Below are 27,327 nucleotides of genomic sequence, written 5' to 3'. Positions count from 1 at the left end.
GTTTTTGCCAAAATTAAATTTATAATTACTTATATATATTGATAAATGTTCAAAACATTCCTCATTTTCGTGTTCACTAATTCGTTTTCTTCGTGTCTGAAAGTGAGATCACAAATGTTATGGAAACATGCCAGTTACAAGCATCAGGGGGGTATCGTTAAAAATTGTGTGACTTGAGCGTAAATACCAGACCCCAGTGACGTCAACAGAAGTAGAGAACGAAGCTGTTGATAGCTCCGAATGACGACGTCTACAAGAAAGTAAGTATCTAGGGTAAAGAATTGTAAAAAAAATGGGACTTTAATTGGGCACTTTCAAGTTCTCAAAGTTTATCGCAAGCTGATTTTATGGTGTCTGTTTTTTATTGTATTAACTCTAGCTTATCAGCTATAGACATGCGTTTGGAATACTTATCGTTTTTTCTCTGTTGAATATACGGAACTGATTCACAATCTTAAAACACTGGTTTTGGTTTCTTTTAAATCTCGCGCAAAGCTGTTTGCGCCAGCCGTTCCTAATTTAGCAGTGGCAGGCTAGAAGGAATAGAGCTAATCATCACCCCATCCACCACTAACTCTTGGACTACTCTCTTTATCAACAAATAGTAGGATTGAATGTCACATTATAAGGGGCGAGCATATTTGGTGGGGAGGGGGATTCGAACCAGTGACCCTCAGATTGTGAGTCGAGCGCCCTAATAACCTGGCTTTTAAAAGATATATCACATTTGTAGAATGGATTTTTTTTTTGCCTTATTGTGAAACACAAAGCTACATAATGCGCTAGCTGTGTCGTATTCAATGCAAGAATAAACTGTTTTAAGCCCTCACACTTGGGATGTAACTATTGTAAGGCACAATCGGAGATGTTACACTGATTAATTTAGCAGCGATTAAGAAACCCTGGAACCAGTTACGTTTTCTAACATTTAGGGCTTACATATAAAAATTGGTGTTTCTGATGGAAAATTTTTGTAATAACCTCAATCTTTGCCTTGTTAACTGCCACGATGTTTAATACGTAGTAAAGTGCATACGCGTGCGTATCTGAAGAGTAAAAAATACGGTTCTGCATCCTGAAAAATACTTTAACGAATACACTTTGCTATTCAGTATCTAGACATAAAGTAAGAAGTTCGTGGACGTAAGTTTAGCTAATAATTAAAGAAACATGAAAAAAAAAAACCGAACACATAGGAGATGTAGCTCATTAGTTCAAGATGACGAGCATATCGTGAAATATTTTACTTTCTAACATTTTCGTAAAGACTGAAGAATCGAACACCGGTAGCAACCTCATGATTAATGATGCTTTTATTGTTGTTGGAAAAATGGAATGAAAACTGGGAGTTCCAACTGTCCCTTCAACGGTTCGGATTTTATAAAGTTTACTTTTTTTTTTGTTCTCTTACAGGAAAACACGCCATAAATTATTTGTGAATTAATCCTAAATCTTCTTACCCTACTCTTATTTACAACACGTTCAGTTTAAATTAGGTCCACACGTCATGGTAGCAGGAATTTCAGTGTCTTTGTTGTTGAGTTATTTGGTACGTTGTGTTAGTCTTTACGCTCGTGAATACTGGGATATTATAGCGTGTTCTGGTAGGTAACAGCATTAATGAAACAATTATATAGTATTATTCTCATTGAATATTTCGCTAAAAGCTAGTTGATGTTGCTTTTAGACACTTGACGTGTTTGTCATGGCCTGGTTGTTAGAGTCGCGAGTTCGAGTCCTGTCTCCTAATATAATTGGTTTTTCAGCAGTAAGATCGTTATAGTAAGTCGATCAGTCCTATTATCGGTTGATAAAAGGTAGCCCAGTAGTTCACGACGGGTGGTGTTGACTAGCTGCTTTCTTCATGTTTATCCCTGCCAGATTACGGAGGGCTATTACAGATAAGCCTCGTATAATGTTGCGTGAACTTCAAACACAAATAAGCATTTCTTTATCCAATATAATAAAGCATCAAAATATTTTTTTTGAAATCTTCTTTAATTTTTCTCCAGTATCTCTCCAAAGGCTCAGCGGCTGACGAGGCTGAAATCGGGATTCAATACCTGTGGTGAGTAGAACACAGATAACCCATTAGGTAATTTTGTGGTTAACAACACCCAACCAACAAACTGTTTTAAAACTATTCTATGGACACAGAAGTTTTCTTAAGATTAAACTGTTTATAGTTCTGTTTGCTTGGAATCCTGTAAAACCTAGAAGCTTTTTTTTTGCTTGTTTGTGTTCAAGCAACAGAAGACATATCGGCTGCTTCATAGCCAGGAATATCTCTTCTGTAACACATCAAATGTCTTAATGAATCGTGCTACAGCAAACTTTCAAATGTACAAACAGGAGCTTTCCTCCTTTACAACGATGGTCTAAAGCTTTCTTTTGGTATGTAGATGTTTAATGGGAGCAAGCAAATTTATACGTATGAGTAATCATTCATTCATGGACAGTTTGTGAAGATCATCCTCATATTCTCACCTGGAAGGCCATCAAAATGGTATTAATAGCAATGGCTTGAACTGGTCATGTAATGAATATAATATTATTTAAGATAAACCGACCAAAGTTCTTGAACATGGACATCCTAATGATATACGGTATTGTCAGATTAGCTTCTAGATAGAAAGATGAAGCAATGATTCCTCTATAGCTTCTGTGGATACCTTCAAAGGAAGAAATACCAAAGTCTTTGTGCCCAAGAAGACAGGGATCTCCTTATTGTATATACAGCATTAGAATTACTAGTCTTACCCTACTATTAAACAATCCCAGAGCCACTTGGGGAAAAAAACTAATGAAAAATAAAGGAATCGTGTGTGAAACATGAAGACGGTAAAGGAACAGCTAAGCCTAGAAATATACGCAAACAACTTCTTTGTGCATTCTATTCTGGGGTGTGACATCACCTCGCGCCTCTACGGAATCTACCTTTATCAGCAGTAGTGACTTGAAAGTATTTCACAGAAGGTTTATCCTTGCGGAAGATATCGGCAAAGTTTGACAGAAAACTTTTATTTCTTTGTTTAGAATTAAGCACAAAGCTATATAATGATCTCGCTGTGCTTCATAGCCAGGAATATCTCTTCTGTAACACATCAAATGTCTTAATGTCTGCTCACCACGGGTATCAAAACCCGGTTTTTTAGCGATGTGAATTCAAAGAAATATCACTGTGCCACTAAGAGGCCAGAAAACTCTGGTCTGCCTGCACGATGGCAAATCAAACGTTTACATGGTTAACCACGGATATATTCTTCTACATAAAGCATAATAAAAAGGTACCATAGCCTACGAATGTACTTCCAATTTCAATGGAAAAGATCTGGGAGGATTGTTGTCATAAGAAAGAGGACGAATTGTCCCTGGGAAGACAAATTTATAACCTGGGTCTTCAAGACTCTTATGTGTGATCAGATTGAAGTTAATCTGATGTGTTTCACGTGACTGGATGAAGTAATCAATTTAACACGTCTTGCCACTCTGCTGATGAAAACGATGACGAAGACAGTGAATTGTTGCCAACTCGTAGAACAAACATTGTGACCTTGATGTTGTTGATACCACAAGAAAACCACTTTGTCCATCCTATAATTTCCATGAAGGATTAACTCCGTGTAATGTGTGTGTGTGTTTTCTTATAGCAAAGCCACATCGAGTTATCTGCTGTAATAACCGAGGAGAATCAAGCCCCTGATTTAACATTGTAACTTCTTAGACTTACCGCTGTACTAGCGGGGGCCATTGTGCTAATATGTTAATAAGTTGGCAGATAACGATTTATAAGGTATTTTTTTATAAAACCATTTTACTACCCTCATCCTCACACACGTAATCCGAGGGCCGCGGATTCCAATCCCCGTCACATCAAACATGCTCGCCCTTTCAGCCGTGTGGGCATTATAAAGTGATGGTCAATCCCACTATTCGTTGGTAAAAGTGCAGCCCAAGAGTTGGTAGTGTGTGGTGATGACTAGCAGCCTTCCCTCTTCTTACACTGAAAAGTAGGGACGGTTAGCGCAGATAGCCCTCGTGTAGCTTTGCACGAAATTCAAGACAATCAAACCAAACCCTCACCACACACTTTTATTTTATCGATAGTATATATCATTTACAGTTAACAGCATTGTAAAAAAGAAATGGTCTTCAAAAACATGCCATACCGATACCTTACTTGCACCAGTAGGGCGTGTTAATTACAGTAATTTCCTTATATCAGCTACAAGGTTAAATAACATCTCCCCTGTTCCTTTCTTTCGATTAATTTTGCTGGACACAGCAGATAGCCTGAGGAGACTTTACTATTAAAACATACACAAACAAACACACTGCTATAAAGTCTCCGTGGCTCAGTAGTAATTCTGAACTATTCATAACACTAAAAATTGAATTTCTATACCCGTAGTAGGCACAGCAGCGACAGCCCATTGTGTAGTTTTGAGCTTCACCATAAAATATATGTAGGAAAGCTTATTGAATAGTTTATGGAAATAATCTTAACACACTATTCTCAGTGACAGTTCTCTAGATATTGATATGATAATAAATTTACATTTAATCGAAAGATCTTTTCTTATCTTCTTATCAGACATTACGAATTTCGAAAAACGTACATGGGATAAGCCTTATAATCGTCCGTATATTTGCTGGTAACCAGTAAAAGATAAAACAAAGTAGAAACTGTAATATCCATTTTATTTTAATGACGTTATGAAGAAGAGTTTGTTTTTGGAATTTCGCACAAAGCTACTCCAGGGCTATCTGTGCTAGCCGTCCCTAATTTAGCAGTGTAAGACTAGAGGGAAGGCAGCTAGTCATCACCAACCACCAACAACTCTTGAGCTACTCTTTTACCCACGAATAGTGGGATTGACTGTCATATTATAATGCTCCCACGGCTGAAAGAGCGAGCATGTTTGGCGCAACCGGGATGCGAACCCGCGACCCTCAGATTACGAGTCGCACGCCTTAACACGCTTGACCATGCCGGGCCTTGAAGAATAGACACTACCAGTAAAACAAGAAGCCACTGTTTGTCTGCATGTCTATAAAATAAAAGTCTGGTCATATTCAGTGATGTCGAGAAACCCACTTGTTGAGAACTTTATATGCAAAAACGGCTCGTTTGGGTTGAGAAAATATTTTACATAGAAGAGCGAACAACGTTTCGACCTTCTTCGGTCATCGTCAGGCTCGCTCTTTCAGCCGTGGGAGCATTATAATATGACGGTCAATCCCACTATTCGTGGGTAAAAGAGTAGCCCAAGAGTTGGCGGTGGGTGGTGAACCTGACGATGACCGAAGAAGGTCGAAACGTTGTTCGCTCTTCTATGTAAAATATTTTCTCAACCCAAACGAGCCGGTTTTTCCATATAAATTCCTGGTCATATTCACTCTCAAGACCTTTGTTTGTTTGTTTGTTTGTTTTGGAATTTCGCACAAAGTTACTCGAGGACTATCTGTGCTAGCCGTCCCGAATTTAGCAGTGTAAGACTAGAGGGAAGGCAGCTAGTCATCACCACCCACCGCCAACTCTTGGGCTACTCTTTTACCAACGAAAAGTGGGATTGACCGTCACATTATAACGCCCCCACGGCTGGGAGGGCGAGCATGTTTGGCGCGATTCGGGCGCGAACCCGCGACCCTCAGATTACGCCTTAACGCGCTAGGCCATGCCAGGCCTCTCTCAAGACTTAAAAACTCCTGATTTAAAACTGTTGATCAGAGGAAGGAAATATCATCAACAGCGCTAGCCGCCTACATGTTTTCTCTTAACCAAACAATGGAAGTGATTGTCACTCTTATAACGTGTTCACATCTTAAAGTGTTCAGCGGCAAATCGCGGGCTCGAATATTAGATCTTACGATCCTCACTCTGACGTACTAACTTCTAGAATACCCAACTTAAATGAATTATATAAGTTTTCAAATATAATATTTTCAGTGTTTGTATTATCCACATCTCTCCTTCAGTTTTCATAGATAAGTTCAAGATGTTTCCTGTAGTTTTATATTACAAATTTTTTCATACGAATTCAGAAAGTTGTCAAGAACAGAAAGAGCCTCGGATTTCATCGTTGCCAGTTGTTGTCACTGTATTTTGGTTTTTTCTTTTTGTTATTTGATGTCAGATAAGTACTAAGATTTTAATAAATTTCTAATTTTAACAGATCTACTTCTATTAGTTTGAAAGATACGATGTTCTGAAATCAGTGATTTGGTTTTGAAATTCGCGCAGGTCAGCCCTAACACCTTCGATTTTATTTCAAACCTAAACCCTTACTGATTTACGCAAAACGTAAAAGTAATAAAACAAAATTCAACCATTATCCTTCTCATTTATAAATCATTGTCTACACATCAGAAATACGAACGAATCACAAGCAGATTTGTTCTACTAATAACAAATAACGAGTGAAATAGTAGGGTGTAATTTATACGGCTTATTTCAAAATATCCATAAATTATATATTCAGAACTAATTAGCTTCTAAAGGTTACTGTCGAAAAGGAAAAGTCTTTATGTATATTAAATATATTTCACAGTTAGTTTTCTGACTTGGTTTACGTTACTAGGAAGAGCGCAAGTTTGCTCAAGTAATTAGTTCGTCTATAAAAGAAAATTCGATTTACCTGTACTTAATAAACATAATGAGAAATTTGTTCGAAGTCCTGTCTCATACACTCACACAAAAAATAGAGAAAAAACAGGCACGACGAGCATATATATATAATCATTACAATACTAAATACAAAAGAAGTGCTTTGTCCGTCTATCCATCTCTTGATACAAATAATCGTGATTAGAATGCGTAAAAAATACTGCATTGTCTCATAAGAAGATAATACTTCTATAATCGGGGATCTATAGCAGAAGTCTGGTAAATAACGAAGACAAGCTAACCTAAATTAGGGACATTATTTCTAAATTAAAGAATGTCGTTTATCAGATGTGACCACTTTAATGATGAAAGAAGGGGGGAGAAAACTGGTCTAAAGCGCATTCTGCTAGTAAGTAATTACTTCATCAACACTATAATTATGTACTTGTCTGCTTAAATTTAATAATGACTTTTATCCAGATCATTCCAGTTATAGCTTTTACTCCTTCGTTTTAGTATCTCAGCTTACGATTTATGATGATAAGTCTACCTTGATGGCTGATACTTTCATAAACTATTGAAATAAAACTGATAAATATACGCTCTAAATTCTACTAAGCATCGTCTTTCAGACATTAAGTCCGTCAATGTTAACACTAGGAAGAGGAGCCCTCTATGTGGTGGTCAGCAGAAAGTTTTAATCTGTTAAAAAGACGGAAAAATTACAAATTTATCATTTCCCAAACCTAAAGTTCTTTCATACCGTTCTTTGTATGTCATTATTTTATTATTTTTCTTCTAAATTTAAACCAACGTCCTATTCAGTTTATGCTGTTCTTTCAATGTTTTTGTGATGTTACGCTTTTTTACAAAACCTAAAACCATTTCCTATTTCGTTTTTAGATTTTTATTTTCATTGTTTCTATTCCGTTGCGCTTTTTAAAACCTAAAACAATTTCTCGTTTCTTTTTATACGGCTCTTTTCAGTTGTACCATAACGATCTAATTTCCATTTTATTTGGTACGGTGAAACAGAATAATTTTTTCTTCTTTTTTTTTTTTTTTACCAGTTACACCGCAAGAAAACAAAGTAAGTTTAATTGTATCTCTCCGCGATACAAAAGTGTGCAGCCATACTTTAAGCACCGTGAATTTGATTCTTCCTGCCTTTTGACAACAGACTGAAAACCAATTTGAAATCGACACAAAACTGTGCAACCAACTCGTACCGGAAGGATGTTCTTGTTTCTTATTAAACACAAAGCAACACAAAGGGCTATCTGAACTCTGCCCAGCACGTGTATCGAAACCCTATTTTTAGCGTTGTAAGTCCGCAGATATACTGCTGTGCTACTCTGTGGGAGGAGGAGCGTACTGGACGGAGGCATTGTTGTTAAGCGCAACGTCGTGCTACGCTTACCGCAGGGATCGAGCCCCATATTTTAAAGTTTCTTGTCGTGTTAATAACCAACATCAACTGTTTTAAGTCGATGAATACATACATATGTACTATAAAATTAACAACTATCTGACTGAAAATAACATAAGGCCCGGCATGGCCAAGCGTGTTAAGGCGATCGACTCGTAATCCGAGGGTCGCGGGTTCGAATCCCGGTCGCACCTAACATGCTCGCCCTTTCAGCCGTGGGGACGTTATAATGTGATGGTCAATCCCACTATTCGTTGGTAAAAGAGTATCCCAAGAGTTGGCGGTGGATTGTGATGACTAGCTGCCTTCCTTCTAGTCTTACATTGCTAAATTAGGGACGGCTAGCGCAGATAACGCTCGAGTAGCTTCGCGCGAAATTAAAAACAAACAAACATAAAATTAACGTAATGGATCCTCGTTTAACTTTTTTTTTCATTTTGATAACTAAACTGAATTATGGATACATAACATTATACAATGAGATATAAGGCTTAAAACGTATTCACAAGGACAATACGAGATCTGTTTCTTTTATAATGTTTTTTACAAGTAGGTACTTCTACTTTAGACATGGCAATAAAGTACAGAGAGAAAACAGCTTTGAAGAGGATATTACAATCCATTACTTAGTTCATTTAGTATAATACCGAGCTCCTACAGTGACGTAAGTAGATTACAGAAGGAAGTATAACAGTTTGAAAATAAAGGGATCTCTGAAGGGGGTCATTTCATTATTAACGAAAAAACAGTTATATGTAAACGTGAAACTATCGTATACAGATTAAAGGATGGAAAAATATTAAGTATTTTGTTGAATAAATAAATCTTACCTCAGTGAATTAGAGATTGTTGCATAATTGTTATGCTGTTGATATGTTCACGATTAACAATAAAACAGTGAGAGGGTAACATGAGATCGCCTAAGTTGTGAATTATTCACGCACAAGAGCCTTATCTTCACGGACAAAGTTCTGAGGTTTAACAACCTAAGGTCTAATTTAACAGGAAAACAGCTTAAGACAGAAGCTGACCCAAAGTCTAATAATGTAGTTGCACGGATTAAAGAATGGAAAGGAAAAACAGTTAGGGTGAAGGTTTATTGCTCGAAGGATTTTATTTGGGTTTTAGACAAAGATACGCCTTTGAATATCAAACAACGAAACGTCATCTCCCGGCTTTTGTACGAAACTAAGCTTTCCAGTTTCAAAGGCATATTGGAAAAAAATAATTAATATTTATTTGGACTATGAAAGGAAAACTTTGTGAGAGATGGAAATACCAGCTTCAAGTGATCAACTTTATTGTTTGTTTGTTTTTTTCACAAAATTACACACGGGTAGCGAAGCCTGGTTTCTAGCAGTACAAGTCCGCCGACATACCACTGGGGGAAAATGAACTTTATTATAATGTCCAGTTGTAGTTATCATTTTTATAATTCGGTTTCATCAGACGACTTTACTTTCATATAACTGGCTGCAAGCATTCCAAATGCAGTGGTTTGGTTTGAGTTTCGTGCAAAGCTACATGAGAGTCATCTGCGTTAGCCGTCCCTAATTTAGCAGTGTAAGATTAGACTCATTAGAGGGAAGGTAGCTGGTAATAACTCTTGGGCTACTCTTTTACCAACGAATGGTGGAATTGACCGTTACAAACGCCCCCCATGTTTGGATTCGAGCCCGCGACTTTCAGATTACGAGCCCAGCGCCTTAACCACTTGGCCATGCCGGACCTGAAACAAAACCTTCTTATGGTATTTATATCTTTCTAGATGACAATATTCAATGTCCTTTCGAGGTGCATCCCTGCCACTCATTGGAATGTCTATACCCGTGGCAGGCAAAGTATAGACAGCCAATTGTGTAACTTCGTGCTTAACAAGAATAATAAAAAAAAACTTTTTAAAAAATCTGTTAATTCCTTCTGTTAAATAAGTGCGAATCAAGGGGGTCCTAATAACTCAGTATTCTGAATGTCAGAATAATTAGTTTACTTTGTTGTTGGAAGTCGAGTCGTAACAACAACAGGACCGAAGAGTCGAAACATTCTGTTGTTTTTTTCCTTTAATATTCTGAATTGCTTTGATAATGAAACCAATAAGGTTATAACTCATTAAAGTTCCATTTGACAAAAAAATGGAGAAATAAAGGTTTATTTTCTGCTTATATTGTAGAGTAATGCAACGTATCAAGTAAAATTAGGAGAAAATTGTAATAAAAATTTGGTCTGCAAGAGATAGAGTACATTAATACATTTTTAAATGTCTCGAGTACTTCTGTCTGGCGATACCATTTTACCTCCTTGCCTTTGCAATATCTAATTCACTGGAAAACCTTTTGTTTTAGAATTGTGCGCAGTGCTACACAAGAGCTGTGCGCGCATAAGCAATCACTAGTTTTGAAGAGATAAACTATATGGAAAGCAGCTGGTGAACAGAAGGAACCACCATCAACTTTCGTGTTACTACTGTTGCTTGAATAGAGAAGTTTGATCTTCACTCTGACAATAACACACCAAAGGCTCCAATGTGTGGATCACGTTTTTGCGGCAACGGGAAGTGAGCTATGAATCCTCAGATTCACGGCTAACTAACTATCAGGCTACGTTCGTGAGAAAACTATGAAGTTCAAATTAGCTTGTCCCACACTCTGGTTGGCTGTCAGAGTCATCTGACTTCAGAGTAGTCTCATATTTTATCAACAGACGTCGTAATCATGGTATTCTACCTCCAACACTTAATTAGCGAGAGAGGGTAAGATAAGCACGTCAGTTACTTTCTCACAAAAAAGCAAAGCAAATAAGAACAAAATAACATTCAATAACCAATGTTCAAGAAACTAACATCCAAACTTGGTTGACGAAACTATCAAAGACCGATTTGCTTAAAATAAAACCTATCTCTGTCAGTTGTATTTATTTGTTTGTTCTTAAACGCAAAGCTAGACAGTGGGCTATCTGTTCTCCACCCTTAGCGAACATTGAAACTCAGTTTTTAGTGATATATATATATATACTAAGACTTGCCACTAAGCCACTAGGTAACGCTTATCCATCATTTGCTTGTTTGTTATTAAGTACACAGCTGCATAAAGGGTTATCTGTACTCTGCCCACCACGGGTATCGAAAGTCGGATTCTAGTGGTATAAGTGCGAACACATACCACAGTGCAACTGGGGGGCGGCTTTCCCATCAGAAATGGACAGAGAATATTTAGTCATTTAAAGCACCAAAATAGTTTAATTTTAAAACTCAAGTTTTAGTGTTATACGCACTAAGACTTACCACTGAGCCACTAGGAGGCGCTTCTATTTCAGAAACGGGCAAAGAATAATCATTGATCCAGCATAGTTTAATTTTCAAAGCTAATAATTATCTCTACATATTATTATTCCTTCAATTATTTTAAAACTTAGGGAAACGGTAATAGAAGGTAAGAGAGAGAAAGATCCCACCATTTGAACAAAACATTGTTAAGGCTATACACTAGGCCTAACTTTAAAAATATTAATATACCTGGCACACACAGGTAACTCATCGCTTTTTATGTTTTTTAATATAACGTCCTTCAGAATACTGAACCAGTAAGTCCACCTGTAAAACTGTAAAATTAACTGTGGCACATATAGCACAGATTTCAAAGCTTGTATAGTGTTTTTGTTCCGGCACTCGAAGTTCCTGGTTGTTGATCCAACTTCATTTACCAATCAAGACCTCATGCTCTAAGATGATGTCATACATGAAAACGATCGGTTGTGGATCGTTACTGATGTGACAAATGATATCAAAACTGTATCTTTGTTTGTGCTGTCGAACAGAAAAGTTCAATAATGATTTATTGCTTTATTAACAAAAATAAAACGACAGCGAAATGTTGACAACTTTGCTTCGTTTCTTAGATAATAACAACAACGCTAGAGTTGATATCAATGCTACCAACTATGAAATACGATACAGTATTCATTTGAAAAAGTGCAATTTCCTGACAATCACATAACCACGTTAAGAACAGGTGATAACACATACATTACCTATCTTTGTCTTAGAGAACAAAAGGAGTCAAAGTATATCAAGTGTTACTGTGGCGGTTATTTCCCCTTAAACTTTTGTTTACTCAGTAGGTATTAAAGATTGTATAAGAGGCTAGGAAAGACTGTACAGTTCGCGTTCTTTGAAAACTGCGTGACAGTTTTTTGTTTCTTTTTCATTTGTGGAATCTTAAGGGCGAAATAGCATACAGAAAAACCTTGTTTTGTCAGTGGGAATGATTTTAATTAGTGAAATTTTTATGGTGAAACAGCACATAGAAAAGTTTCTTTTTTCAGTGCGAATGATTTTAAATAGTGATTTTTTTATGGTGAAACAGCACATAGAATGTTTCGTTTTGTCAGTGGGAATGATTTTAATTAGTGAAATTTTTATGGTGAAACAGCACATAGAAAAGTTTCGTTTTGTCAGTTGGAATGATTTTAATTAGTAAAATTTTTATGGTGAAACAGCACATAGAAAAGTTTCGTTTTTTCAGTGCGAACGATTTTAATTAGTGAATTTTTTATGGTGAAACAGCACATAGAATGTTTCGTTTTGTCAGTGGGAATGATTTTAATTAGTGAAATATTTATGGTGAAACAGCACATAGAAAGTTTCGTTTTGTCAGTTGAAATTATTTTAATTAGTGAAATTTTTATGGTGAAACAGCACATAGAAAAGTTTCTTTTTTCAGTGCGAATGATTTTAATTAGTGATTTTTTTATGGTGAAACAGCACATAGAATGTTTCGTTTTGTCAGTGGGAATGATTTTAATTAGTGAAATTTTTATGGTGAAACAGCACATAGAAAAGTTTCGTTTTTTGGAATGATTTTAATTAGTAAAATTTTTATGGTGAAACAGTGCGAACGATTTTAATTAGTGAATTTTTTATGGTGAAACAGCACATAGAATGTTTCGTTTTGTCAGTGGGAATGATTTTAATTAGTGAAATATTTATGGTGAAACAGCACATAGAAAGTTTCGTTTTGTCAGTTGAAATTATTTTAATTAGTGAAATTTTTATGGTGAAACAGCACATAGAAAAGTTTCATTTTGTCTGTAGGAATGATTTTAATTAGTGAAATTTTTATTGTGAAACAGCACATAGAAAAGTTTCGTTTTGTCAGTGGGAATGATTTTAATTAGTGAAATTTTTATGGTGAAACAGCACATAGAAAAGTTTCGTTTTGTCAGTGGGAATGATTTTAATTAGTGAAATTTTTATGGTGAAACAGCACATAGAAAAGTTTCGTTTTGTCAGTGGGAATGATTTTAATTAGTGAAATTTTTATGGTGAAACAGCAAATAGAAAAGTTTCGTTTTGTCAGTGGGAATTGAAAAGGGCGTACTGAGCTTTGGCGGATAGCTATAAATATTTCATGTAAACAAATTATCTGTTGTTGTTTTTTTAAATAGTCCGTTATGCCATCTAGTAAACTCATAACTTTGTGTTAAAATAATCGAGCAGCAACGTAGAGGTTGCAGTTTCTGAGATGGCAGGAATTTTGCGCACGTTTCCCGATAACTATCGAGAAGAACTGAATATGTTACGTAGTGTAAACTTTACTTGTGATTTTCTTCTTTTTTTTTTATCAAATCGAGAATTAAAGGAAAAAAAAGATGGCGCAAAGATCTAAAGAGTTTTTGATTTGATATTTGTGTTGAGTTCACAACTCATTAATGCTACTTGTTAGAGTCACTGGAGGTAAGCCGAGTATTGTGGTGGAATGTAAGAAGTTTAATTTAGAAATAAAGTTCCTTACCTACCGTTAACAATAGAAAAACATGTGATGTACCGTCATAATTAAATATTCATTATTATTAATCGGATTAACCGGCTATTCATTTATTAGTTTCATATTTCTTTTTCTCACTAAAACATAAATTTCAGTGAAGAAAAGATTACTGTGAGGCCTAATTTATTTCATAAGCCCTAACCTTAACTTTCGCTAGAGCATCGGCTGGTCTGTGAATTCAGCGAGACTAACATGCTGTAGCGAAAGTAGCAAATCAGAGAAAAGATTGGGCCTATACAATACATTACATTTTCTTTATGGAAGTTCACGTTTCGATGAAGAAAATAAATTCAGTTAGTCTGCTTAATAATAGTGGATAGTTAAATGTGACAGCATGTCACATGTTATCCAAACACCTGAATTATTTGACGTTGTTAGTGGTGAATAAACGATTACGAACCAGACAAATTCAGCTCAAACTTTGACAGTCTGATGCACTGGTGAAACATAAATTGTGAAGAATCCATTACGAAATATACCCTTTCAGTCAGACAGGTGAATAACATTTTATTTGAATGCTCTAACGAAACTAGATAGATATCTAGAAGGATGGATAGATAAATGTATTAGATAGACAGGGCGATGGATAAATAAATAGATAAGAGAAAGAGATATCTAGATAACTTTTTATCTGTTCTATTGATTTTTGTCATGCGGTATAACCTGTTTACACTTAAAAATTAATAATATGTGAAATTTCCACAAATTCCTTTTTCCAGTGGTTTTCGTTTGGTGATATTGTATTTCATTGTTAAAACCCATTGTTTGTTTGTTTTGTTTTTTTGAATTTCGCGCGAAGCTACTCGAGGGCTATCTGCACTAGCCGTCCTAATTTAGCAGCGTTAGACTAGAGGGAAAGCAGCTAGTCATCACTACCTACCACCAACTCTTGGGCTGCTCTTTTACCAACGAATAGTGGGATTGACCGTAACATTATAACACCCCTACGGCTGAAAGGGCAAGCATGTATGGTGTGACGGGAATGCGAACCCGCGACCCTGAGATTACGAGTCGAACGCCTTAACCCACCTGGCCATGCCGGCCCCTAAAACATATTATTAAAGAGATGTATTAAACTTAGAAAGGTTGAAATCGACTTTAATTTTGTATAAAATGGTCGACTTCATTACTACCGTTTAGAGGGTTGTTTTTTTCTTTTCTCTTGAGGATTAAAGAAAGATGTTTCTTCAGTTTCTGTTTTATGACTAGCCCCACCCACTCACCCAGGAGGTCAGTGGTAAGTCTGCAGGTTTACGACGCCAAAAGGGTTTCGATACTCTTGGTAGGCAGAGCTTAGATAGCCCATTGTGGAGCTTTGAGCTCAACAGTACCCAAACTGATCGTCTTCCTTGAGGTATCGCTATCAAAAATACAGAAATAATTCTATTAAACTACCATAAGCTACAGAAGTGAAGTCCATCTATCAGATATAAATAGCACGCGATCAATATGTTTCTATTCATTTTTTTTTTTTTTTACAAACGTTTGATTCTCTTTGCTTGATGGTATATAGAACAAAACTACATTGGGCTATTTGCTGTGTCCGCCACGGATGATCGAATTTTGGATTTTATAGTTCTAAATCAACAAATTACTGCTGTTCCATCGTGGAACTTTTTTTTCTTTTAACGAACATCGCAAAACCTATCTTTGGTTAAATACTGGTAAGAGACAAGGATTACAGCAAATAATAGATATACATATCAGAGATTACTTATTCTTTTCACCAAAAGTAATACTGAAAAGAGAATCTGTGACGTAGAGGTCTAATACATCCTTCAATTGACTGTACCCTGTACTCGAAACTGTAATTTCGACTATTCAAGGCTTATCAGCACAGCTCGGATCAGAAACCAAAGAAACAACTATACCGTTTATAAATAACTTTAAAAAACCAAAGGTGCAGCAAATAACAATTGGTAAATTAACATTATATACACATATATATAAACCTGAATCGGAAGGACAGGCTTGATCATGAGATGTCCACGTATTTCGTGAAAACGTACTATTTTTCTGCTCGGAATGTTATTCTACAAAAAAAATGACGCAATACAATAGCGCAAATGAGTTTAGTTTTAGTGAATTTAAAGCATATTTTAGTCCGGTATTCATTTGTGTCGTCATTTTCTCCTGCCTTGTCGTTTTGTTTTTCACATCTGATTAGTGGAAGAAAATTATATATTTCAACACCAATTATTACCTTCTGCTCGTTGACGTAATTTTCGAACGGACCACTGATCAATTGATTGAAGCGTGCTAATGGCTTTACGTATTAAACGACAAAGTAACATTAGCAGGGAAGGAGAGACCCCTATAAATTGCTTAGTACGGGTAATTAATTTCGCTCTGTTCTTCGCTGAATGAATAACAGAAAGATCAGTTAATCTACTTGATATTCTCACATAAGTCAATATAAAGTAATCTGATGGTGATTCTTTTAGAGTTGTAATTAATAGAAAAGCTGTTCGAGCCTTGCTAGTGGGTTCTCTGTTGTTGTTTTCCCACGAGGACACGCCCTCTTTGAAAGTCCAGATGAGGTAAAGTTTTGTTTTTGAATTTCGCGCAAAGCTACTCGAGGGCTATCTGCGCTAGCCGTCCCTAATTTAGCAGTGTAAGACCAGAGGGAAGGCAGCTAGTCATCACCACCCACCGCCAACTCTTGGGCTACTCTTTTACCAACGAAAAGTGGGATTGATCGTCACAATATAACGCCCCCACGGCTGAAAGGGCGAGCATGTTTGGTGCGACGGGGATGAGGTAGAGAAAACGTGAAATGTACTCGTGCTACGTAAAGGAAAGTCATACACTCATACAGTTTTGTGGTTTTCTTATAACTGCATTTGACCTTAAGATAATGAATTCTATCCCGCACTGCAATAGTCACCTTTTTTAACCCTTTGCATGACTCTGTAGTTCGTTAGTCAGTCAGTAGACACTAAAATGACGTCACATAAGGGACGCTTAACGTTGCACTTTATACTGTCGTGACGTTAGTAAAACCTACGAATACTGTGAATAGGCCACAACACTTCATGACATGTGAACCTCAAAAACAAGAACAAAATATACTTGTCACACAAAATGTTGGTTTTATTTACTCTTGAAACTGAATACTTTCGAAAGGCCTTGCGTAAGTAGATCTACTTCGTGAATACATAATTTACACGGTTATTCAAATCTACATTACCTATTAATTGGTATACGACATATCCAAGCATGTAAAATCTCTTTCCAAGGAACTTTGACGTTTGACTTTGTAGGCTTACCTTTTGTTTTAACACAGCTTAAACGGCAATGAGATTCAAGGTATACAGTTACATGACATGTAAAGCTTGGCGTGGCCTACTGATTAATGTAGCAGAGTTGTGAACTTGTGACATATATCAATTAATTAGTAAATAATCCATAAAAGATATAAATGAATATTAGGTATTTCAAATATTTTTGATGGAACGTAATTCAGGGTTAAAGCAAGAACGCAAGATTAAGAAAAGTGCTACTCGTTTGAGACATCAGGAGATTTTAAAACGGAGACCAGTTTTTAAAACGGTCCCTATCAACTTTAAGTTGCTGTTCCATTAGTTAGGGAATAATAAATTGGGGATTGTTTAAGTATTTAATCACTTCAGTAGGCATGCGCCAATGGCTTTAAAATAATTTGTACATCTTGTCACGAATAGACCATTAGTGTAAAAAAAATATGGATATTTGATTACACACAAAAATGAAAGGAATAGTCAAATTTTGTCTCACGTGATTTGTGTATTTATCCCAGTTAGGAACATTGAAAGAATCGAATGAATTGTTTGAGTAATTTTAAGCTTTCTGAAAATGTATTACTTAATAAATACAAGAATAACGCTATTGTAAAACATGATTAAAATAAATGATTGATTTTTCACATCTCTTTATTTTTATTGTTTTCGTTTTGTTTAAAAAATTTGAGGAAGTCCCCAAATATCCATCTATATGCGTATTATGGTTCATAGCTTTGAACTGGGAGATTAGAGGAAAGGCAGCTATATAAAAGTGCCCACCGCCACCTTTTGCGAACTCTTGTCCGATCTAGAAATGTAATGTGATTGTCACTTGTATAACGCACTCACAGTTCCATAGTACGGAGCGTGTTTCTGCAGAAGCAATGGGTCTCCAAGCATGAATCACATGCTAACCACTAAGCCACGCGCGACCCTGGGAAGAAGTAATAATGTAACAGAACAGGAAATGGTTAGGTGCATTAAATGAACATCCGGATCCGTGGACGGAAGGCTGTATCTAAGCCCACTAGATAATTCATCTTAGCAAATTCAAAAGGTAAAAACAATTATACATTGCAACATTTTCAATAGATTATATATATTAGAGAAGAAAAGCTGGAAATTCCTGACTGTAGAGGAGAATACATTTTTATGGCGATCTCATCTGTGGTTCCCAAAATGGCCGACGAAGCCGTTTCAGAATCGACAGTCTGTGTCCAACAAGGAAGAATACTTGCCACGTCTATATCTATCTAATTGTGGACAGTTAATTTCAAATTTGCTCTCTGAAGACCAGGCTTCACCTACAATAGTATACCTCTCACTGTAGTTCCTTTAACTATCCTATAATATTCTTTCGGCTCCTCGTAGTTCTTTGTTCCGTATAACTGAAGAGGGGGTTGGTGAGAGAGTCTTGAACCCTCCTTCACTTTAAACATTAATTAAAATCGTTGTGCTTGAAGATACTTAGCCTCAAAACCAGTGCAATTGTTATTATAAATAGCTAGCCCTGGATTTACTGTGGTCCAATAATTTTACGTCTGTGCAGTAATCTCTTTCAGTTCAGACATGTTATTTGTTTAACAAAGAGGGATTAGTGAATCAGCCAGCTGGTTATATATTGGTAAGTTAGTTACATCCGGAATGGACTAGAGTTTGTTTGTTTGAATTTCTTGTAAAACTACAAGAGGGTTATCTATGCCAGTTGTCCCTAATTTAGCAGCGTAAGACAGGCAGTTATCACCATCCACTGCGAACCCTTTGTCTACTCTTTTACCAACAAATAGTGGGATTAGTCGTCGCTTTTAAATGCCTCAACGGCTGAAAGGGCTAGCATGCTTGGTGTGTTGGGTATTCGAACCCGCGACCCTAGGTTCAGGACTCGAGCGTCCTAACCACCTGGCCATGCCAGGCTAGGATAGACTAGATAATTCAGTTAATTTACAAGTAAGTACACATCACAAACAAAACAGATATTTATTCGTCGTTCGGGTCTGAATGTTAGCTTTAAAGTGTACATTGTTTTTCAATATTAAGACTAAACCTAATTACGCCTCAGCTGAATTGCTTTCAGATGAAGACTGGACTTCTTTGACAGATTTTCAAATCTGGATACAAGCTTACTGAGGTGATTGAGTAGTTTGAGAATACTTTTCATTTCCCACAACTTGATGTTTGAACGTCATTGAACCTGAAAGGTCCTATTAAACTGTAAAGGAGCATGTCAAAACATCTCCTGTTATGGTTAAATCGAAAAACCTATTACTTAACTTTTCACTCGTCTCTTTAAACAATGAAATAAACAACAAGATACATACAGTCTTATGTAACTACCTTTCTTTCTGCATGATTCTAACATAAATTATAGGTTAATAGATATATTACGCCTCGTTTTTTTCAGACCATTCGGTTCGTAATCTGAGGGTTGCAGATTCGAATCCTCTTCACACCTAACATGCTCGCTCTTTCAGCTGTGGGGGTGTTATAATGTTACAGGTTTTTATTTCCTTGGTGAAGACTAGCTAAAAAGTCCATCACTTCACAATTAGGGACGGATAGCGCTGACCAACCCTCGGTGAGCCTTGCATGAAATTCAAAAACAAATACATAGTTACATTCAACGATTTCATGTAAATACGAGGGCTGCTCAAAAAATACGCGGACTGACGTCATAAAACAAAATGTACTTTATTTAGAAGTTACAGGTCTGGGACCCCTTCAAGGTACTCTCCTCCCCAACGCACACACTTATCCCAACGGTGTTTCCACTTGTTGAAACAGTCCTGGTTCGCTTCTTTTGTAATGTCCTCCAGCTCCTTCGTCGCATTTGCCTTAATCTCGGGAATCGTCTCAAATCTTCTTCCTTTCAAGGGTCTTTTGAGTTTGGAGAACAAGAAAATATCTCAAGGAGCAAGGTCAGGTGAGTAGGGGGGGTGGGGAAGAACAGTGATCGAGTGTTTGGCCAAAAACTCACGAGTTCTGAGGCACAAATTTCGCAGCAACGCGGTGCATCTTCAATTTTTCGGTCAAAATCTCGTAACAAGATCCAACTGATATCCCACACTCTTCAGCAAGCTCCCTAACAGTCAGACGTCGACTTGCCCGCACCAGGGTGTTGATTTTGTCGACGTGTGGGTCGTCAGTTGACGTGGAAGGACGTCCAGGACGCTCATCATCTTCAATGGACTGTCGACCATCCTTAAAACGTTCATGCCACTTGAAACATGCCGTACGCTTCATAGCAACATCACCGTAAGCCGTATTAAGCATAGCAAAAGTTTCAGTCGCAGAGTTTCCAAGTTTAACACAAAATTTCACAGTGAGTCGTTGCTCCTTCAGGTCATTCATTCTGAAATCCGCCAAACGAAAAAATCGCACTTCACTTAAAACCGCGTAGCTAATACACAAATGAAGATATCTGCAATCGGGAAATGGCATCGTAATCAGCTGATCTGTGCGAACCTAGCGACACCAAGCGGATTCCCCTGGAACTAACTGGAGCCGCGCAATTCAAACAGTCCGCGTATTTTTTGAACAGCCCTCGTATTGCCCAATTTTCAGAAAAGGCTAATTTTCAGGTCACTATATAAAGAATAACAAAGAATGACAACACAGAGCTGGTACAAAACTGGTAACAGTTAAAAGATATGTGCGATGGTAGTTTGAATAGGTCCGTAGTTCTATGTGTGGAATTATACCTGAAATTCGATATTTTAAAATTAAGTTTATAGAAGCGTAAATCTGAAAGTTATAATATAACCCAGTGTGGCAAAAACAAAAGAGAGTAAAAATTATTTCTTTGTATTTGAATGTTATTAAAATGTAGTACTAACGTTACATCCAGGGTAACTTAGTGACAACATTCGAACCAAAAGTTAAGTGGCGCCCTTCTGCGGCTTTCAGATAACGAAAGCGTTTTTTTTTTTTTTTAATAACTACTACAATTTAGCCGCCTCTATGATTCTCTTATTCTTAACGACCTTGTTAAATAATGCTATTTTCCAACAGTTCTAATAAATTTTATTTGAAACCTGGAATTCTTTTTCTTCTTTTAAGACTCTATTTAATTGTAAAAATACCCAGAATCTTCTGAGAAACCTTAATTGAAATGTAGCGAAAATGAGATTGAAAAGAAAAATCAAACTACAATTCCATTTTGTTTTTCGCTAATGTTTATAGATTTTGATATAGTTTCTGTTCAGTGTGATATAGAAGGCACTTCCACTTTGATAATTAACTCTAAAGCGTTTTTTAATATATTATTGCAAAACGCAGATGCAGCAGTGTGTTTAGTATAAACACCTTTATATCTGAGTAAAAGCAACGAACGTAAGACGGACATTTTAGTGCCCTAGTAGATTTCCATTGCTGTCTGTCTATTTATGGAATGAATGCTGTTTAATCTGTGCTTCTAACACGTGTAGTCACATGACCGATTTGTTCCTACTCCTGTTTTCTCATCTTATTTATTCTTGTCTTCAGCTTTTGAGTAAAAGTGTGTTAGGGCGTTGTTAGCTCAACAATAACGATAGCCATTAAGCATTCGTTACCTTGAGTTTGTTGTTCTAGATGTGGTAATCAGCGAGTCTATACATTGTGTATTTAAAATAACAATATCATTCGCCTTTCGTAACAACCTCACTTTGATTTAAAAAACAAACAAACAAAATTTCGACACAACTAAAACAGCGTTGCTAGGGTAACACACTCAACATTTGTACTCTAACATAATCTTGGTGCTACAGTAACTTTCGTCATCTGTACCACAACAAAATTAGTAGTGTAATCTTTGTAAAATCCAATGTAACTACGGTAACGCCTGGTACCAGCTTATAACTGCAATGATTTTGTTGCTATAGTAACACATATCAACTTTACTACATAATAAGAACGGGCAATGTGAACATTTTTATTGTTGAACAAGCTCGTAATAAGTATATATAACGATTCATTGGGTTAGTATTATGGAATAGAAACATACACACAAACACGAGGAAAGCCAAACAACTTGCATATTTAACATGCCAAAAATGGATGGAATTATGTAACCAATTAATTGGATTTCATTTAAAATAACTATCGTTTTGAAAGTGAATGTCAGTGTAAGCAGTAATGTTTTGTTTGTTTGTTAAATTTTGATCAAAGCTACTCGAGGGTTATCTGCGCCACCCTTTTAAATTTCGAAGTGACATATAAGAGAAAAGCCCTAGTCAACAGAAACCGACGTTATCTCTTGGTCTTTTTTGGTGGGTGTTATAATGACAGTTATCTCCACCTTATATCGCCATCACAGCTTAGCCCCCAGAGGCACAGCAGCATGTCTGCGGACTCGCACCGATAGAAACTTGGTTTCGATATTCTTAGTGGGCAGAGCACAGAGTCCATTGTGTAACTCTGTGCATAACTCCAAACAAATAAACAAACAAACAAGCCTACGGTTCAAAGGGCGAACGATTTCATGACGGATTTCGATTTTTGGACCTCCATATTGCGAATCGAGCACCACAGCAAAGTATAACCAGTGATCATTAACAAAAATCAATGAAAAATAACAATTTTCTACAAATAGTATTTTTCTCAAAACATTAATCAAGTGAAAACTGCAATATTTAACTTTAATGGAACCCATCTGCTCCAGTCGTCCCTAATTTAACAGTGTAAGACAGTTAGTCATCACCACCCACTGGTGTAAAACTAGAGGGAAGGCAGTTAGTCATCACCACCCACTGGTGTAAGACTAGAGGGAAGGCAGTTACTCATCACCACCCACTGGTGTAAGACTAGAGGGAAGGAAGTTACTCATCACCACTCACTGGTGTAAGACTAGAGGGAAGGCAGTTACTCATCACCACCCACAGGTGTAAGACTAGAGGGAAGACAGTTACTCATCACCACCCACTGTTGTAAGACTAGAGGGAGGGCAGTTAGTCATCACCACCCACTGGTGTAAGACTAGAGGGAGGGCAGTTAGTCATCACCACCCACTGGTGTAAGACAAGAAGGAAAACAGTTACTCATCACCACCCACTGGTGTAAGACTAAAGGGAAGGCAGTTAGTCATCACCACCCACTGGTGTAAGATTAGAGGGAAAACAGTTACTCATCACCACCCACTGGTGTAAGACTAGAGGGAAGGCAGTTAGTCATCACCACCCACTGGTGTAAGACTAGAGGGAAGGCAGTTAGTCATCACCACCCACTGGTGTAAGACTAGAGGGAAGGCAGTTACTCATCACCACCCACTGGTGTAAGACTAGAGGGAAGGAAGTTACTCATCACCACTCACTGTTGTAAGACTAGAGGGAAGGCAGTTACTCATCACCACCCACTGGTGTAAGACTAGAGGGAAGGCAGTTAGTCATCACCACCCACTGGTGTAAGACTAGAGGGAAAACAGTTACTCATCACCACCCACTGGTGTAAGACTAGAGGGAGGGCAGTTAGTCATCACCACCCACTGGTGTAAGACAAGAAGGAAAACAGTTACTCATCACCACCCACTGGTGTAAGACTAAAGGGAAGGCAGTTAGTCATCACCACCCACTGGTGTAAGATTAGAGGGAAAACAGTTACTCATCACCACCCACTGGTGTAAGACTAGAGGGAAGGCAGTTAGTCATCACCACCCACTGGTGTAAGACTAGAGGGAAGGCAGTTAGTCATCACCACCCACTGGTGTAAGACTAGAGGGAAGGCAGTTAGTCATCACCACCCACTGGTGTAAGACTAGAGGAAAGGCAGTTAGCCATCACCACCAACTGGTGTAAGACTAGAGGGAAGGCAGTTAGTCATCACCACCCACTGGTGTAAGACTAGAGGAAAGGCAGTTAGTCATCACCACCCACTTGTGTAAGACTAGAGGGAAGGTAGTTAGTCATCACCACCCACTGGTGTAAGACTAGAGGGAAAACAGTTACTCATCACCACCCACTGATGTAAGACTAGAGGGAAGGCAGTTAGTCATCACCACCCACTGGTGTAAGACTAGAGGGAAGGCAGTTAGTCATCACCACCCACTGATGTAAGACTAGAGGGAAGGAAGTTAGTCATCACCACCCACTGCCAACTCTTGAGCTACTTTTTAACCAACGAATAGTGGAATTGACTGTCATATTATAACGCCTTTGCAACTGAATGAATGAGCACATTTGATGGGATGGGGAATTCGAACCTCCGACTCTCATATTAAGAGTCAAGCGTCTTAACCAGTTGGCCATGCTGGGTCACGTTAAAGTAAAATTTACAGTTTAAAAGCAGAAATACTGGTAAATGATTGGAAATAAATAAGCCTAACACGTTTCATTAAAAACACGGTAAGTGCAGATTGTTTGTTGTGTGTCTCTTTTCCTATTAATTTTTCATTGTGAATTTAGAATCAGAAATGTGTTTAAAAAACATATCGGCTTCTTTTATTTACACCTGTAACTTTAAATTCGCAATTGCCAGTTTAGTAGAAATACAAGAAAGAAACATCTGAAACCTCAGATTTTTGCGTTGCAAGTCCATAAACTTACAGCTGGGTGATTAAGTAAAAACGGAACGGTAACGTTTTTATATTAAAGTTTTTACATAAAGCAACAAGGGAACTTTCTCAGTTGTCTTTGATAATAAATTTATTTTATTTGCGTTTCAGAACAATTATTTTCAAGGCTTCAAGGAAGATGTTTCTAAATCAGTTTTATTGTTTATTTTTACCTATATAAACCAAGTCAATCGTGTTCAAAATGTATTTCAGCTCTACCATGTATGTATCTATGCATATGTTTATGCATAGATACAAGAGAAACTAACAAAGAAAAATTACTCATTTTATCAGCGTAATGCCTTAGTTATTAAGAATTGTTTCGATTAAGAGGCGTAAAATTATTCTTTAAAAGCAAATAAAGACCTTTTTTAATCTACCAACTTGATACATTAACAGAATAAAGTAAGACGATTTTTTAAAAGGAAATGAGTTACAAAAATGTTTAATAGCCTTTTACTGCTAGAATATGAGATACTGGAAAAAACCAATATCTAAGTCGTTAACAAGTTTATCTTTAAAATGTCTTTTTTTACTAAAAAATAAAACCAATTTAATCGCAGTATGCTGTAATAGTGAACAGTGTTTTCCTCTGTGATATATATGTATAATGCATTTCGTGAAAGTCAGTTGACTTACAGAAGGCATAATTGTTTCATAGTGAGATTTTGTATCATAAACAATCTTCATCAGAGCCCACCGCAGTTTTACTGTCCCTCGCTTCGAAGATGGAACCAGCGATCAATTGCATTTTAGGGTTAGCGCTGAATGATTCCTCGGATGCCAGCTACAGTCTTTAATGACCCATTGAAAATGAAATGTTAGACAACTGAAGAAAAGGGCTCGTTTGAAGCGAAGTTTTCGAAGAAAGCGAAGTTGTTAAATGGGCATCGACGAAACTGACGAGTTGCGAAATTGCGAAGACAGGATTAAGTAAAAAGGCACCGATAAAATGGCACTTTTTAAATTATCCAACAAGATTAATGCCGAGCACGGACGAAGAAAGACTGCTTAGAACTCCTGCGTCGCTTTAAAATGCATGTAAGTCTGTCATAAAAATGACACGTGGTTAAGGAATTCGTTTCTTAACTGTTCTCGTTAAACAATAGACTATTTTCCATGTGTTTAAATAAGGACGAGGAGATTATGATGTGTTATTTGTTTGACGATAAAAGGAAAATTTATTTGGTCCACTACACGAAGTCTATAACTGTTTAGGTGATTAGTAATAACGCATAAACGTAATATCTTAAGTTATGTAGTAATGACATAACATCTTAATGAGACTTTTAACAGGCTTAGTCGCTAGACGTTGTGGTTGTATGTTTAATGAGTTCTAATTATCTAACCAACCATAGAACATTTCAACACAGTAAGATCAAGCACTAGTTATAATACTGGTATGTTACTTTAACAGCATATTGTATTTAATTATCTAACCAACCATAGGACATTTCAACACACTAAGATCAAGTACTAGTTATAATACTGGTAGGTATGTTACTTTACCAGTATGTTGTATTTAATTATCTAACCAACCATAAAACATTTCAACACAGTAAGATCAAGTACTAGTTAAAATACTGGTATGTTACTTTCACAACATGTTGTATTTAATTATCTAACCAACCATAGGACATTTCAACACACTAAGATCAAGTACTAGTTATAATACTGGTATGTTACTTTAACAGCATGTTGTATTTAATTATCTCACCAACCATAGAACATTTCAACACACTAAGATCAAGTACTAGTTATAATACTGGTATGTTACTTTCACAGCATGTTGTATTTAATTATCTAACCAACCATAGGACATTTCAACACACTAAGATTAAGTACTAGTTATAATACTGGAATGTTACTTTAACACCATGTTGTATTTAATTATCTCACCAACCATAGAACATTTCAACACAGTAAGATCAAGTACTAGTTATAATACTGGTATGTTACTTTAACAGCATGTTGTATTTAATTATCTAACCAACCATAGGACATTTCAACACAGTAAGATCAAGTACTAGTTATAATACTGGTATGTTACTTTAACAGCATGTTGTATTTAATTATCTAACCAACCATAGGACATTTCAACACACTAAGATCAAGTACTAGTTATAATACTGGTAGGTATGTTACTTTAACAGCATGTTGTATTTAATTATCTAACCAACCATAAAACATTTCAACACAGTAAGATCAAGTACTAGTTATAATACTGGTATGTTACTTCAACAGCATGTTGTATTTAATTATCTAACCAACCATAGAACATTTCAACACAGTAAGATCAAGTACTAGTTATAATACTGGTATGTTACTTTAACAGCATGTTGTATTTAATTATCTCACCAACCATAGAACATTTCAACACAGTAAGATCAAGTACTAGTTAAAATACTGGTATGTTACTTTAACAGCATGTTGTATTTAATTATCTAACCAACCATAGGACATTTCAACACACTAAGATCAACAACTAGTTTTAATACTGGTATGTTACTTTAACAGCATGTTGTATTTAATTATCTAACCAACCATAGGACATTTCAACACACTAAGATTAAGTACTAGTTATAATACTGGAATATTACTTTAACAGCATGTTGTATTTAATTATCTCACCAACCATAGACCATTTCAACACAGTAAGATCAAGTACTAGTTATAATACTGGTATG

The 27,327-nt window shown here is 36.6% G+C and overlaps 1 pseudogene across 1 annotated transcript in view; it reads left to right on the top strand.

Annotated features, from left to right (window-relative positions):
• The first annotated feature begins 200 nt into the window (after window positions 1-200).
• LOC143240866 (protein O-mannosyl-transferase Tmtc3-like) overlaps window positions 201-27,327 on the top strand; it is a 144,303-nt pseudogene continuing 117,176 nt past the window's right edge. Inside the window, exons 1-2 of the transcript XR_013022009.1 lie at window positions 201-260; window positions 2,013-2,068. The product of XR_013022009.1 is annotated as a protein O-mannosyl-transferase Tmtc3-like (transcript). The remainder of the gene's footprint in view (window positions 261-2,012; window positions 2,069-27,327) is intronic.

This window comes from Tachypleus tridentatus, chromosome 13, assembly GCF_004210375.1.
Source record: "Tachypleus tridentatus isolate NWPU-2018 chromosome 13, ASM421037v1, whole genome shotgun sequence".
Classification (NCBI taxonomy): domain Eukaryota; kingdom Metazoa; phylum Arthropoda; class Merostomata; order Xiphosura; family Limulidae; genus Tachypleus; species Tachypleus tridentatus.
Note: the sequence above shows the minus strand (reverse complement) of the source record. Positions and strands in the feature narration are given on the sequence as shown.